At 36.3% G+C, this 16,783-nt stretch overlaps 1 protein-coding gene and 1 pseudogene across 7 annotated transcripts in view; both read left to right on the forward strand.

The window, feature by feature from the left end:
* The window catches only part of WDSUB1 (WD repeat, sterile alpha motif and U-box domain containing 1), a 48,646-nt gene that overhangs the window by 29,693 nt on the left and 2,170 nt on the right, over nucleotides 1-16,783 (forward strand). The window lies entirely within an intron of this gene.
* Nucleotides 92-16,189, forward strand: LOC140624392 (exostosin-like 2 pseudogene; annotated as a pseudogene).

Here is a 16,783-nt window from a genome sequence, read left to right on the forward strand (position 1 = left end):
ACTTAGGGTTATTTTTATGGCATGTGTTCCCCCATCACAATGTTTTATGACCATGAAAAAGAATGGTTTTGATAGATTTTGTTAGAATGTTCTTTTTTTTTTTTTTTTTAAGATTGTATTTATTTATTCATGAGAGAGAGAGAGAGAGAGAGGCAGAGACACAAGCAGAGGGAGAAGCAGGCTCCCTACAGGGAGCTCGATGCAAGACTCAATCCCAGGGCCCAGGGATCATGACCTGAGCTGAAGGCAGGCGCTAAACCACTGAGCCACCCACGGATCCCCTTGTTGGAATATTCAATGGACATTTGAAAAGTGTGGTCTTTCCCCATTGTGTAGGATTGGCACTCCTGTTGAAAATCATTTCACTACATATGTGAGGGGATTTATTTCTGGTTTATTTTGTCCCATTGGTCTATATGTTTGTGCTTTGGCCAGTACAATACTTTTTTGATTACTATGGCTTTGTAATATGTTCTGAAATCAGGAAGTATGAGGCCTCCAGTCTTGTTCTTTCTCAGTATTGTTTTAGCTCTTTAGGATACTTTGGGATTCCATATAAATTTTAGTATGGGTTTTCCTATTCCTATAAAAAGTGCCACTGGGATTTTGATGGAGATTATATTGAAGGTGTAGATGACTTTGGGTAGTATGGACATTTTAATATTAACTCTTCCAATCCATGAATACAGGATGTCTTTCCATTTATTTGTATTCTTTTACTTCTTTCCACAATGTTTTGTAGTTTTCAGTGTAAAAGCTTGCCAGAAATATATTGGAATGGTGCTTAATCTATTGATTCGTTCAGAACTGATAGCTCCAACTCATGCATATCATCACACAGCTCTCCATTTTATTTAGGTCTTCTTTACATTCTCTTAGTGCTTTGTATTTCAATATATAGGTTTTACACTTACTTTGCTAAAACTGTCCTTAGGTATTTAGTATTTTTATAACACTATAAATACTAGCTTTTAAAATTTCAGTTCCCAATTCTTCATTGCTCAATATTTTACAATTGATTTGTAGATTGACTTTGTATTCTGTGACTTTGCTTTAGCATATTAGGTGTAATATCTCTTTTTTGGATCCTTTTACCTGATTTTCTGCATACATGATCATATCATCTGCAAGTAGACATTTGTATTGCTAATCTGTATGCCTCTCCTGCCCCTACCACTTTTCCTGTTTCTTGTTACACTGTCCAGGATTTGTAGTACAATGTTGAAAAGAAGTGTTAAGAGTGCCTTAACATGCTCTTGGGGGGAAGCATTCAATTCAGTTCAATCTTTCACCATTAAGTATGATGTAAACTGCCTTCTATCAAGTTTAAAAAGTTCTTTTCTATGTCCAGTTGCTGAGAATATTTAAAATGCTTATCCTGAAATAAGATGGTTTTTCTCTTTTTTCCTGTATTATTAGAGATTACTGTATTAGTTTCTTATTGCTGTCCTAACAAATCACCACAAAATTAGTGGCTTAGCACATTTTTGTAGGTCAGAGGTCCAGTACATTCTCATAGATAAAAGTCAGGGTATTGGCATGTCCTGTTCCTTGTTGGAGGCTCTAGGGAAGAATCCATTTCTTGCTCATGTAGATTGTTGGTAGAATTCAGTGTCTTGTGATTTTAGGACTAAGGTCCCTATTTTTTTTGCTAGCTGTAACCTGAGGGCTGTTCCCAACTGTGGTAGGCAGAATGGTGGCTCCCCAAGCATGTCCATGTCCTAAAGCCCTAGAGCCTATGAATGTTACATGGCCAAAACGGCTTTGCATATGTGAAATTAAGGGTCTTGAGATGAGTCTCCTGTAGTATCCAGTAGAGCCAGTGTAATCACACGGATCTTTTATAAGTGAAAGAAGGAAGCAGAAGAGTCAAAGGAGAGGTGACAACAGAATAGAGTTTGAAGCTAAGGAATTCAGGCAGCTTCTAGAAGTAAATAAAAACAAGGAAACTGATTCTCCCTTAGAGCCTTCAGAAAGAATGCCACCTTGCTGACACCTTGGTTTTAACCCAGTGAAACTGATTTCATATTTCTGATCTGCAGAACTATAAGATAATAAATTGTGTTACACCACTAAGTTTGTAATAATCTGTTACAGAGGCATAGGAGACTAACACACTGGCTCCTAGAGGCTGTTACATTTCTCAGCATGGGGCCTTTTTCCAGCTTTAAACCTAGTATCTTCCTGTATCACACTGCATCTCTTTGACCCACTTTCCTATATTCCTTTTCTGTTTTTAAGAACTCCTGTGAAAATTTCCTGTCTTAAAATCAGCTGATAAGTGACCTTAATCCTTGGCAAGCTTAATTCTCTTTTGCCATGTTAACATAACATTGTCACAGCTTCCAGGATTAGGATGTAGACATATTTGTGGGTCATTATTCTGCCTAATACATTATATTCATTAATTTTTTTATTGTGGTGATATACAAATATATAAAATCATTTTAATAGTTTTTGAGTATATAGTTGAGTGATATTTGATTCTTCTGGATACCTCATATAACTAGAATCGTGCAATATTTGCCCTTTTGTGTTGACTGACTTAGCATTATGTCTTCAGGGTTCATCCACATTGTAGCATATGTCACAATTACTTTCCTTTTTAAGGCGGAAAAATATTCCATTGTATGTTTATACCATATTTGGTATGTACATCCAACCATGGACATGAAGGTCTTTTCTACCTTTTGGCCATTGTGAATAATGCCACCATCGACGTAAGTGTACAAATACCTGTTCAAGTCCTTGCTTTCAGTTCTTTGGGGTATATATCCAGAAGACTTGCTCAGTCATACAGTAATTCTGTATTTAATTTTTTGAGGAACCACTATACCATCTTCACAGTGCCTGTACCATCTTACATTCCCACCAGCAGTGCACAAGGGTACCAATTTTTCTTGCCTGTACTTATTATTATTTTGTTTATGATAGCCATCCTGATGAGTGTGAGGTGGTATCTCGTTTCAATTTTGATTTTTGCGTTCCCCTAATGACTAGGATGTTGAATGTCTTAGGTACTTACTGGTCATTTTATATATATATATTTTCATTTTATATATTTTCTTTGGAGAAATATCTAGTCCTCTACCATTTTTCAATTTTTTGTTGTTGTTGTTGAGTTATAGGAATTCTTTATATATTCTGGATATCCTGTATCATACGATTTACAAGTATGTCTCCCATCCTATGGGTTGTCTTTTCACTCTGTTTTAAGGCCCTTTGATGCACAGTTAATTTTGATGAAGTCCATCCAGTCTTTTTCTTTCATTGCATATGGTTTTGGGGTCATATTCATAGGAAATCATTACCAAATCCAGTATCATGAAGTATTCCCCCTATATTTTCTTCTGAGTGTTTTATTTAGTTTATAGTTTTTTGTTCCATTTTGAGTTCATTTTTTTATATGGTATACATATTCTTTTGTATGCAGGTATCTACTTTCCCAGCACCATTTTTTAAAGAGATTGTTCTTTCCTCCATTGGAATGGTCTTGGCACCCTTGCTGAAAACACTAGGCTATGTATGTTTGGGTTTCTTTCTGTATTCTGTTGGTCTACATAGCTGCCTTTATGCCAGTACCACACTGTTTTGGTTACTATAGCTTTGTATATAGTAGCTTTTGAAATCAGGAAATGTGAATCTTCCAACTTCTTTGAGATTGTTTTGGCTCTTCAGGATCTCTTGCAATTCTATATGTATTTTAGGATGGATTTTTCTATTTCTGCCAAAAAATGGTTTTGGGATTTTGAGAGGGAGAATTTGAGAGGTATTATGATGGGAATTGCATGGACTCTTTAATTGCTTTGGATAGTATGGGAATTTTAACCATTGTCTTCCAATCCATGAACAACAGGATATCTTTCCTCTGTGTCTTTAATTTCTTACAGCGATGTTCTGTAGTTTTCAGTATGCAAGTCTTTTACCTCCTTGCTTAAGTTTGTGACTAAGTATTTAATTCTTTTTGATGTTTGTTTTGAATGGAATTTTCTTAATTTCCTTTTTGGATTCTTTATTGTCAGTGTATAGAACCACAGCTGATTTTTGTATGTTGATTTTGTATCTTTTAACTTTTGTATCTTGCTGAATTGAATTTAAAACTTTTTTGTGGAATCTTTAGGGTTTGAATTCACTTATTGCTGGATTTGATATGCTAATATTTTCAGTATTTTTAAATCTGTGTTCGAAAGAGATATTTGAGTTTTCTTTGTAGGAGATTTGATTTATGAAAGCTTCAAATATAGCTTTTATAATAGGTTACTTCGTCAAATTAGATTTCTGAGTATTCTTTCTTGGAGGTTTACATTTTCTATTACCTTTACAATATTCTTGTTGGCATAATTTTAATGTATTTTGTGTTGAATTGTATCATTTGTTTTAATCTTGATTCTCTTTTTGTTTATAATTGTATGGTATTTTTCTTTCAATCTACTTTTAAAACCGTGTACATCTTGAATTTTCATATAATAATCTTTCACCAAAGGTTACCCATTTTCTAAATTTTAACATTATAGATTAATAAAAATGTTCTGATTAAAGTTTATCTAAATCGAACCATCAACTACATCTTTTGGGGGTCTAGATTCTTGCCTTAAGCTTGGTTTGTGTGATTTATCCATGTTGTTATAAAAATTAACAAATTACTGCTTTGTATATGTGAATATACTACAAATTATCCATTCTGTCATTATTAGCTGCCATGAACCTTGGTGAACACACATATGCATTGCTATTGGATATATTCCAGAGAATAGATATGTACAAGCTGTTACCCAGAGTGGTTGAAATAGCTGATACCCCCTCCAGCAATGTATAAGAATTCTAGTTACTCCCTAGCCTTCCTTATATTTAGTATTATCTGTGTCTTTCATGTTACCCTTTATTATTTTTATTGAAGCAATTGAAGAGTCACATGCAGTTGTAAAAAATAACAGATCCTATACACTTTGCCTGGTTGTTCTGTGCCAGCAATATGATAGAATATCACAACTAGAATATAGACATTGATGCAGTCTATCAAGCATAGATTTCCCCAGTACCATGCATGTGCATTAAGTTCTACAAGCTTGTCCCTTTTGGAGATTTGAGCATCAACCACCAATCAACACAGTTCCAAACTTCTAAACCTTCCTTTGCCTTTTTATAGTTTATCTGTCACCTGCTTGCTCTCTTCAGACCTCATCTGTCCTCCATTTGTAAAATATTATATGAATGGAATCATACAGTAAATAACATCTTGGGATTAGTTTTTTTCACTTAGTATAATCCAGGGAGAATTGCCATTCATTTATTTTTAGTCTTCCTGCATTACTTTTAGAGGTGTTCCCTGTGGAAAACATACATATAGTTGAAGTTAAAGTAATTTTTAAAATATCTGTCCTCAGAACGCCTGGCTCAATCAATAGAGCATGTGATTCTTGATCTTGGGGTTGTGAGTTCAAGCCCCATGTTGGGTGTTAGGGATTAAATAAGTAAAAATGAAGGATTTTTTTTTTTTAAACAATGTAGTAGATTTCTGTATATTGTGATCCATCTATCTACTCATTCCTTCCAGCGTGTTTCCACTTGATTTTGGTTTCTTCTAGCTCTGTTTTATCCTTTCCTCAATTTTTCTGAATTGATTATATGTCCCTTTTGGCTGTTATCCCCCAGTGTTTCTTCTGTGTGTTAAACTGACTGCCTTAGAAGCATTCTTACATAGTATATTTATTATATCTGTCCTTTTAAAAAAAAAAGCCACCTATGCTTAATAAACAAGCAATAGAGAAATAGGTTTTGAAAATGTAGAGGCTTTTCTTACTTTGATCTATCCTTCCAGATCTTTTTTTATTTATAATTTTATTCTATGACAAAGGGATATGATAAAAACTTTAAAAATTGTATTTACTTAACAGACCAAATAGTATTCATTAGTATATTTAGAACTACTTCATTCTCAACTACAGGACAGTATTTCATGGTATGAATGTGCCGTAAATTAACTCATACTCTGTTGAACAGCTTTTTCCAAGTAATTCTGTAGAAGAAACTCCTCATATACTGTATACACAGGTACACTTATTTAAATATTCCAACTGGATAAAATCTTAATACTGTTAGATACTGCCCTATTTTAAATTCTTAGTTTGATTTATGCTTCATCTTCTTTTTTAAAATTGGCTTGCCCGTTTCCTGGGTTATCACTCCGCGAATGAGGCAGGATGGGTGCACGCTTCTGGGTTTAGGGGGAAAAAAAAACCCACCAAACCAAAAGCACCCACACACCATAAACACAAAAAATGAGCAAGCAAGACGCCCCTTCCGTTTTGTGAGATCCAAGCTGCAAGTGAATAAATCAGCGGGCCCCGCTGCAATCTTCTGCACTCGAGCACCAAGAGATTCTGTTCCTATCAATTAAAGAAAATTTTTAAAAAGTTAAAACTTTACCGTAATGAAGTATTACCACATCTGCAAACTTCCCGGACGAGTGATGGGCATTGGAGTCCTTCGTTTCTCTCTGGTGGTCATCCTCGCGCTGCTGCTCGTTTGACCACTTTACTTCCAAATATCAAGGAAGACAAGATGCTTACTTTGCGTAGGGAAATAAAATCCCAGGGCAAGTCCACTCTGTATTCCTTTACTCTAATAATGCAGACATACAACAGAACAGATCTCTTACTGAGACTCTTAAATCATTATCAGGCTGTGCCATATCTGCATAAAGTGATTGTAATGTGGAACAATGTTGGGGAGAAGGGACCAGACGAGTTATGGAATTCTCTAGGGCCGCATCCTGTCCCTGTGATCTTCAAACTACAGACAACAAACAGGATAAGAAATCGACTCCAGGTCTTTCCTGAACTAGAAACCAATGCAGTGTTATGGTAGACGATGACACGCTAATTAGCACCCAAGACCTTGTTTTTGCTTTCTCAGTTTGGCAGCAATTTCCTGATCAAATTGTAGGATTTGTTCCTAGAAAGCATGTCTCTACTTCATCAGGCATCTACAGTTATGGAGGTTTTGAACTGCAAACCCCGGGGTTTGGAAATGGTGACCGGTACTCTATGGTGCTGATTGGAGCCTCGTTCTTCAATAGCAAATACCTTGACCTGTTTCAGAGGCAGCCTGCTGCTCTCCATGCTTTGATAGATGAAATCCAAAACTGTGATGATATTGCCATGAATTTTATCATTGCCAAGCACACCGGGAAGACTTCAGGGGTATTTGTGGAACCTGTAAACATGGGCAATTTAGAAAAAGAATCCAGTGGTGGCTATCCTGGAATGTGGCATCGAGCTGAGCACTTTAAACTTGTTAATATCTACGATAGCATGCCCTTAAAATACTCCAACATTATGATTTCTCAGTTTGGTTTTCCCTGTGCCAACCACAAAAGAAAAATATGAAACTGAAACAAACCTCAGAACTGCTTAGTATTTGAGTAGCTTCTCTTTGCTAGGGTTGGTGTTTGGTTTGGTTTGGTTTTTTTTTTAAGCAACATCATGAACTTTTTTTTATCCACTACGGAAGTCTCTACAAAGGAAACAATGTACAGTGCTTCTAGGACATAAAATTCACACGAACTTCAAAAACCAAGAAGCTGGTACTCTCTAGATAGGTGTTTTTGTGAGGAGTTTTCATCCACTGATAGAACTCCTTGGTCAGCGATTTTATTGTTTACATTCCGAGACAGTTCTACAATTTCTTTGACTCCTGGCATTTGCCTTAAGGACTTATAACAAGTTGTCTCCAGGATCAGAAACTCCAGAAAAGCATTTCTCAGATTTTTCATTAAAGGATGATTGTTTTCATTTGAAGCCTGAAATGCCTTGTTTGCAAAAGCCTGTGGTGTAGAGAAAATCCATGTGAAGGGAGAATAATCTTCAATCCCTTATAAAAACAAGTGGACAAAAATAAATAAATAAAATTAAAATAAAATTGGCTTTCCCAATTCCAGATAAGTTATAGGATCATCTTGTTATGCTACAAAAGAAAATCTAATTGACATTTTGATTAGAACTACAGAAAACCTAAAAAGGGGGTAGAAATGAAAACTTTGTTAGTCAGGTGTTCCATCTATTTTATTGCTTTCAAGTCTGTTCTGAACATTTAATTCATTTAGGTAGCTTTGTTAAAAAAAAAAAAATCAGTGTTCACATTGAAATTCATCATTTCAAGGCTGGAAAAAAAGCTAATAAACCCTATCTGACCATTCTGCTTTTTCTCTAAAGCTTTTACAGTGTTTTTTCTCAATTATATAGAGGGAACATACTCCGGTGTCTGTTGTAACTGTGCAAGTATAATGTCAGTTTAATTCTGATTTTGTTTGTTTCAAACAGTTTGAAAGTATTTTTAATTCTCATTCAGAGTGCATAGCCTGTCTTGAATGGAATTCTGTGCCTTTTATCTTTTTTGGAAAACTTTCAGCCATTCTCATTCTATATACCTTATCTCTTCAGCCTTAATGTAGAACTACCTTAATCTCTGACATTGCTTCGTAATTTTAATGTCAGTAGTTTTTCATTTCTGGAAATCTGATTTAGCATGTAGTTTAAAGGCACGGATTCTAGAACCAGCCTGCTTGGGCTTAAATCCCAGCTCTGTCACTCCAAGGTCATATAACTAAGGAGTTATTCAAGCATCAGTTTCTTCATGAGATTGTTGTGCAGATTAAATAAGTTAACATAGTAACAGTGCTTTGGAACAGTAATCATAAATTCATTCTTATTTTAGAAATATTCAGAAGCTGTATTTATTTCCTGAGGTTTGTGCTATCCTAAGCCTGCTCTTTGTTGTCTATGAGTTTTCACCTTCAGTCAAGTATTACCTGTGGAATTTCGGTGCAGGAAGAGGACGTATAGTTCCAGAACGGCATTGGGCTTGCTTTGTCCATTTCCCAGAGCAACAGGGACTGAGCAAGCTTTTTTCTTGGACAAAGGTAATATAAATTCAGAGCCCAAGCCAGTGAGCTCATAAAGGTGAAGCCATTTGAACCTTGAAGTCAGCTGTACATGTAAAAAGACATTTTAGTCACATTTTTTTTTAAGATTTTATTTATTTATTCATAGACACAGAGAAAGAGAGGCAGAGACACAGGCAGAGGGAGAAACAGGCTCCACGCAGGGAGCCTACGGTGGGACGCGATCCTGGGTCTCCAGGATCACATCCCAGGCTGCGCCAAACCGCTGCGCCACCAGGGCTGCCCTTAGTCACATTTCTAAGTATAATACAGAAACTTGGGAGTTTACTTAACCTGGTTTATTACCAGAAATGGAAGTCTAAGAAACAAATCTTATAGTAGGCACCATTTCTTTGCTATTTTACCAATACCTGGTCATCTGAGTATATTAAATCATTAAATATTGTTTACTTCCTCGAACTAGCTGGTACAGTTCTTAATTTGAATAAAAATTTTTAAAAAGTAGGAAAAACAAGCAAACATATTAGTTAATACTGAATGTGTACTATATATTCTTTTAAAAATTGTCATTTTTCCCCACCAGCAACACGTTTGATTTCAACTAAGCTAACTCTAGTAGTAAACTTCACGCATGAATTTTTCAAAGAAACCAGGAGTATAATTTTTAGGTATAAAAATGCTTCAGTGCCTTTTCATTTTTACACGAAAGTCTGTATGTATCTGGAGATAAGGAAGTGGTCTTTGCTTGGTAGCTCTTTACTACTCTGGAATGAACTTTAGTAGAATAGTGTGATACCTTATATATCATTAGCAATGCTAGATCTGATCCAAATTCTTTTCCTGTTAATCAAATAAGACAATACCATGAAAAGCTGCTATTGAACTTTACATAAAACTGTGGCCAGTGTAACTCACTTTGTTATAGTAGGAAACCTGTACCACCATAGACTGAATGATTTGACATTTTCCTCACTGCCACCACCCAAGAAATTAACAATCCACAAGCAGGCAAGGAAAAAATCATTTATGGGAATTCCATTAAAAGTGACAAAATATTATACGGTAATGTGCTCTAATAGCACAGATAAAATTAAAAATGGAGGCTCAGGTCGTGATCCCAGTGGGCTCCCTGCTCAGCAAGGGAGTGTGCGTCTCCCTCGGCGGGTGCTCCCACTCTATCAAATAAAGTCTTTTTTAAAAAAATAGAGTAGAGAATATGAAAAATTGAAGATGCTCACTGATTAAGGAGAGACCAAGAAAATACTCAAAAGTTCAGATAGGCTTTTCATCAGTTAATAATCAGCAGATCAAAAATGCCTCCCATAAGCATTAAAATTTATGAAACCAGTTTCTATAGTGAAAATTTATGTGATATATAATGAATGATAAATATTATCAATTTATTGTTCCATAATTCTACTGTTTGATTTTAACTCATCCCAAAAGAGAAAAAACGATTTTAGATTAACAAAGCACAATCCAACCTAAAGGATTCAGAAAGGCTAGAAATAAAAGGATAGGCAAAAATGACACAATTGCAAGTAAAAAGAAGGAGTAATTACATGCCTGCAAAAATGGAATTCAGACCAAGAAAAATTTAAGACACAGGGTATTTTCTTGTAATACTGAAGACAATTCTCAATGAAGATAATGACTATTACTAGATAAGCAGTTTCAAACACAACAACTTTTGTAAAGCAGAAACAATTAAGGAAAGAAGCACAGTAACAGACTTGACCATACCTGTCAATCCAGAATAGACCTATCTACCAAATCCTGAACATTCAAAATAGAAAGTACACTTTTTTAAACAGAGACATCCATAAATATTAACCATATTTAAACACCAGATACTACTACTACCAGAACTAACACAAACAGCTTTATCTCACCACAATGGAATATAACTAGGAAATTATTAACAAAAGTGGGCCCCTTTCACCTGGAAGGTCAAAAACAGTCTATTATATTTATCTAGCCTGGTGGCAAATGAATGAGCTGTTATTGAACTCAAATATTCCATATAGATGTGCATGTTAATATTATTACTATCAGTAATAGGCCAGTGTGATGGTACTATATAAGATTAAGGTTTTCGTTATACTCAACTTTAAGATTTTACTTATTTGACACGGAGAGAGAATGCACAAACTGGGGGAATAGCAGAGGGAGGGAGAAGTAGGCTCTCTGCTGCGCAGGGAGTCTGTTGTAAGGCCTGGTCCCAGAGCCCTGGAATCATGACCCAAGGTGAAGGTAGACACTTTAACTGACTGAAGCACCCAGGCCCCTATACTCAACTTTTTAAAAATAAAAATTGAGGGATGGGATGCCTGGGTGGCCCAGCCATTGATTGTCTGCCTTCGGCTCAGGGTGTGATCCCAGTCCAGGGATCAAGTCCCACATCTGGCTCCCTGCGAGGAGCCTGCTTCTCCCTCTGCCTGTGTCTCTACCTCACTCGCTCTCATGAATAAATAAATTAAATATTTAAAAATAAATACAGTAAAAATTGAGTATATTTACCTACTCAAACTATTCTTAAAATTCAATAGTAAGACAAATTATCCAATTAAAAATAGGCAAAGGATTTGTTTTTTTTTTTGTTTTTAATTTTTATTTATTTATGATAGTCACACAGAGAGAGGCGCAGAGACACAGGCAGAGGGAGAAGCAGGCTCCATGCAACGGGAGCCCGACGTGGGATTCGATCCCGGGTTTCCAGGATCGTGCCCTGGGCCAAAGGCAGGCGCTAAACCACTGCGCCACCCAGGGATCCCAAGGCAAAGGATTTGAATAGACCTTTCTCCATAAGAGATACACAAATGACCAATAAGCACCAGAAAAGATGTCCACTGTCATGATGGAAATGAAAGTCAAAAGCACATTGAGATGCCACTTGGTTACCCGCTAGTAAGACAAACATGTGGTAGAAGGATTTGCAGAAATATTGCTGGTGGAAATGTAAAATGGTATAGCTGCTGTTGAAAATAGCTTGGCAGATCCTCAAAAAGCTAAACATAGCTACCCATGTGATGTAGCAATTGTACTAGATACACACCCAAGAGAATTGAAAACATTCATATAAAAAGTTATACACGAATGCTCACAGTAGTTTAAACTGATAAGAGCCAGAAAGTGGAAAGAATCATTACTGAATGAATAAAATGTGTTATATCCATACAATGGAATATTAATCAGCTATAAGAGGAACAAATACTTATAAACGTGCTACATGGATGAACCTTGGAAACTTTATGCTAAGTGAAAGAAGCCAGACACCAAAGGCCACATTCTGTATGATTCTGTTTATAGGAAGTGTCCAGAATAGGCAAATCTGTAGAGAAAGATTTGTGGTTGCTAGGAGAGGGGAGAGTGAATGCTAAGGGGTACAGGGTTTCTTTATGGAGTGATGAAAACGGCTTGAAATTAGTATAATTCAGAGTTATATAACCATCACCACCAAGAATCACTGAATTGCATACTAAAAAGGGTGGATTTTATGTGAAGTGTACCTCAAAAGAAAACGGCAATAACAGAATCTGGCAGAAAGATCTACCATCCCTCAGACTCTAGAGAACAAAAGGAAGTTGAGGTTATCAGAACCTCACATAGGTCTCCCAGAACCAGAATTCAGGCCTTTAAGAAGGGGTAGATACCCAGCTGGTGCCTCTAAAAGGAGAAGGATAAGACCTATTTGGGCAGTACCTACAATGATGCAAGCAAAATATCTGGAGAGTATAACCAACTACTGCTGCCAGATGAAGGGCCATGGCCAGGTACTTCACTCTGTTGTCTTCCTATAGAGGTTCCAAATGCAAAATCTGACAAGGAGCCAACTGGCAAAGCAGAAATGTGGTTTGAATTATACTGGCTTCAGCATGCAGAGTCCTCCCTCTCATGCATGAGTTTGGAGCTGAGAGACAACAGCTTAATAAGTCTCATTAGCATTTAGTAAGTCAGATTAAAGAGGAATCAATAGCCTTTATGTGTGTATAAGTATATATGTAAACAAAAGCAATTAAAAGGTATAACATTACCACAACATGGGACCGAGAGAGTATTATGCTAAATGAAGTCAGAGAAGGACAAATACCATATGATTGACTTATATGTGGAATTAAAAACAACAGAAACAGACCCATAAATACAGCTGATGATTGTCAGAAGGGAAGGTGGTAGGGGAATGGGCAAAATAGGTGAAGGGGAGCAGTAGATAGTCATCCACTTATAGAATAAGTCAGGGGATAAAAGATACAGCATAAGGAATACAGTCAAGGATACTGTAATAGCACTGTATATTATGCTATTGTGTGAGCACAGCAGTATACAGACTTACCAAACCATATGAAACAGCATATGCCAACTTCAGTTTAAAAAAGAATGTACAACAGAGGACTTATATCAGATAAGTCCTGATGAAAATTATAAAACTTCCCTGCAAAGTAAACTTGGAACAAATGGAAAGCATACCATGATGATAGGAAGCTACATGCCATCAGGGTGTCACTATTGGATTTTTTCCCTAGTGATACAGAAGATGATGAATAGGTTCCATTGGAAAGACCACACAACAAGTAACCTAGAAAATAAAGAGGAGTGTCAATAGTCCTATCAGATATCAGAGCATGTTTTAAGCATTTAAAAATAACACAGAATGGGATTGGCACATGCATAGACAGAACACTGGAAAATATATATCTTTCTAAATCTAGAAATTGAACCACGTGCACTTGAAAATTTAGTGAGTGATAAAAACGGCATATGTTAAGTCCGTGGTAACAATAAATTATTTTAATAAGTAGTGTTCTCACGACTAGCCATACGGAAAGGGATAAGACTGGCTTTATCTTAAACTGCACATCTAAATTTCAAATGAATTAGAGATATAAACATAAAAAAAGTCCCAGAAGAAAATGTAAATAAATTCCTTGATAATCTGGAAATAAGGACACTTCCTAACCTAGATTCAAAATCCAAGAGAAATATGTGAAAAACTGATGAAGTGTTTTTTTTCCAAAGATATAAAAAATATTCAAGAACTAGCCAATCCTCAAACTTACAGAAAGAGGAGAACTTCCAAACTCATTTTACAAGGGCAGCATCACCCTGATAATAAAAGTTTTTTGATGTAACACAGACAAGGACGCTACAAGAAAATTATGGACCAATATCCCTAATGAACATAGATGTAAAATTCCTCAATTTTAGCAAATCCAGTATATTAAAAGGATTACACACAGTGATCAAGTGGGGCTTATTCCAGGGATGCAAGGATGGCTCAACTTCTGTAAATCAATGTGATACACATTAACAAAATGAAAAATAATAATCCTATCTCAATTGATGTACAAAAAGCCTTTGACAAAATTCAACATCTGTTTATGATAAAAGCTCTCAACAAAACAGGTATAGAGGTAATATACCTCAACATAGCAGTGAAAGGCTGCTATCTTTTCCGCTAAGATCAGGAACAAGATAAGAGAGCCCACTCTACCACTTTTACTCAACATAGTATTGGATGTCCTAGCCAGAGAAGTTAGGAAAAAAAAAAAAAGTAAAAGGCATCCAAGTTGGAAAAGAAGAAGTAAAACTATCTCTATTTGCAGATGACGTGTTTTTATATATGGAAAACTATAGACTCCACAAGAAAACTGTTAAAACTAGTCAACAAATTCAGTAAAGTTGCAGGATACAAAATATATACACAGAAATTTATTGCCTTCTGTATACTAGAAACAAGCTCTCAGAGAAATTATTGAGAACTGCATCAAAAAGAAAATATATAGGAATAAATTTAACCAAGGAGGTAAAAAAAAAAAAAAATCCTGTACATTGAAAACTAGAAAACATTAAGAAACTAAAGAATACACAAAGAAGTGGAAAGACATGGATTGAAAGCATACTGTTAAAATATGCATACTACCAGAAGCGATCTCTGGATTCAGTGCAATATCTGTCAAAATCTCAATGGCATTTTTCACAAAAAATAGAGCAAACAGTGGTAAAATTTGTATGGAATCACAGAAGACCCTGAATAGCCAGAGCAATCTTAAGAAAAAAAGCTGGAGGCATCACAATTCCTGATTTCAAACTGTATTACAAAGGTATAGTTTCAAAACAGTATCGTTTTGGCATAAAAACAGGTAACATAGACAAACCGAACATAGAGCCCAGAAATAAACCCACACATAGAATATGATCAATTAATCTACAACAAGGGAACCAGGAATATACAATGGGGAGAGGACAGCCTCTTCAGTAAATGGTGCTTGGAATACAACAGCCAATATGCAAAAACATGAAATGGGACCACTATTTCACACCATATACAAAAATTAACTCAGAACAGGTTACAGACATGTAAAGACATGAAACCAAAAAACTCCCAGAAGAAAACATAGGTGATAAGCCCCTTGACATCTGTCTTGATAATGAGTTTTTTGATATAACAGTAAAAGCAAAACAATAAAAGCAAAAATAAGTGGGACTACATCAAACTAAAAAGCTTCTGCATGGCAAAAGAAACCATCAGCAAATTGAAAAGGCAGCCTATGAAATGGGAGAGAATATTTGCAAATCACATATCTGATAAGGGTTAATGTTCCAAATATACAAAGAACTATTATTTAGGGAAAAAAAGGATGGAGAGGATCTGAATGTACATTTTTCCACAGATGACATACAGATGCACAAGTACGCGAAAAGATGATCAACATTACTAATCATCAGGGGACCATAAAACCACAATGAGAGATCACCTCATAACTTAGAAATGGTTATCAAAAAGCAAATAAATGTTGGTTGACAATATGGAGAAAAAGGAACCTTTACGCACTGTTTTGTAGGAATGTAAAATGGTGCAACCACTATGGAAAACATGGAGATTCCTCCAAAAAATTAAAAATAGAACTACCTTGTGATCCAGCAATTCCATTTCTGGATGGGTATTCAAAGGAAGCAAAATCACTAACAACTTGAAAAGATACCTGTACCCCCACATTAATTGCCAGTATTTATAATAGCCAAGACATATAAATAACCCAAGTGTCCATCAATGGATGAACGTATAAAGAAAATGTGTATGTGCACAACGGAATAGAATTCAGCCATAAAAACGGAAATCCAAGGACGCCTGGGTGGCTCAGCCCTTGAGCATCTGCCTTTGGCTCAGGGTGTGATCCTGGGATCCGTAGTCGAGTCCCCTATAAGGCTCCCCACGGGGGGAGCCTGCTTCTCCCTCTGCCTCTCTCATGAATAAATTAAAAAAAAAAAAAAAGGGAATCCTGCCATTCGTGCCACCGTGGATAGACCCTAAGGGCATTGTGCTAGGTAAAATAAGTCAGAGAAAGATACACATGGAATCTAAGACCATACACTCAACTCATGGATACAGAGAACAGACTGCTGGTTGCCAGAGGCAGGGGGTGGGGAATGGGCCAAAGTGTGAAGGTAGTTAATAGATAAAAACTTCCAGTTCTACAGTTAGTCCTAGAGATATAGTGTACAGCACGGTGACTGCTTCTCCCTCTGCCTGTGTCTCTGCCTCTGCCTCTGTCTCTCTTGAATAAATAAAATCTATTTAAAAATTTAAAAATTTGAGGGGATCCCTGGGTGGCTCAGCAGTTGAGCGCCTGCCTTCAGCCCAGGGTGAAGTCCCACATCGGACTCCCTGCATGGAGCCTGCTTCTCCCTCTGCCTGTATAAATAAAATCTTTTTAAAAAAAATTTTTTTTTTAATTTGAAATCTAGTTGACACAGTAAGTTTGAAGCACACAACACAGTGACTCAACAAAATGCAGCTGCCCTGTGTCCAGGTAGCGCTGTTAGAGTACCAGTGACTATTCCCTGTGCTGTCCCTTTCCTCCTGTGACTTACTCATTCCTG

This window comes from Canis lupus, chromosome 34 (genome assembly GCF_048164855.1).
Source record: "Canis lupus baileyi chromosome 34, mCanLup2.hap1, whole genome shotgun sequence".
NCBI classification, from domain to species: domain Eukaryota; kingdom Metazoa; phylum Chordata; class Mammalia; order Carnivora; family Canidae; genus Canis; species Canis lupus.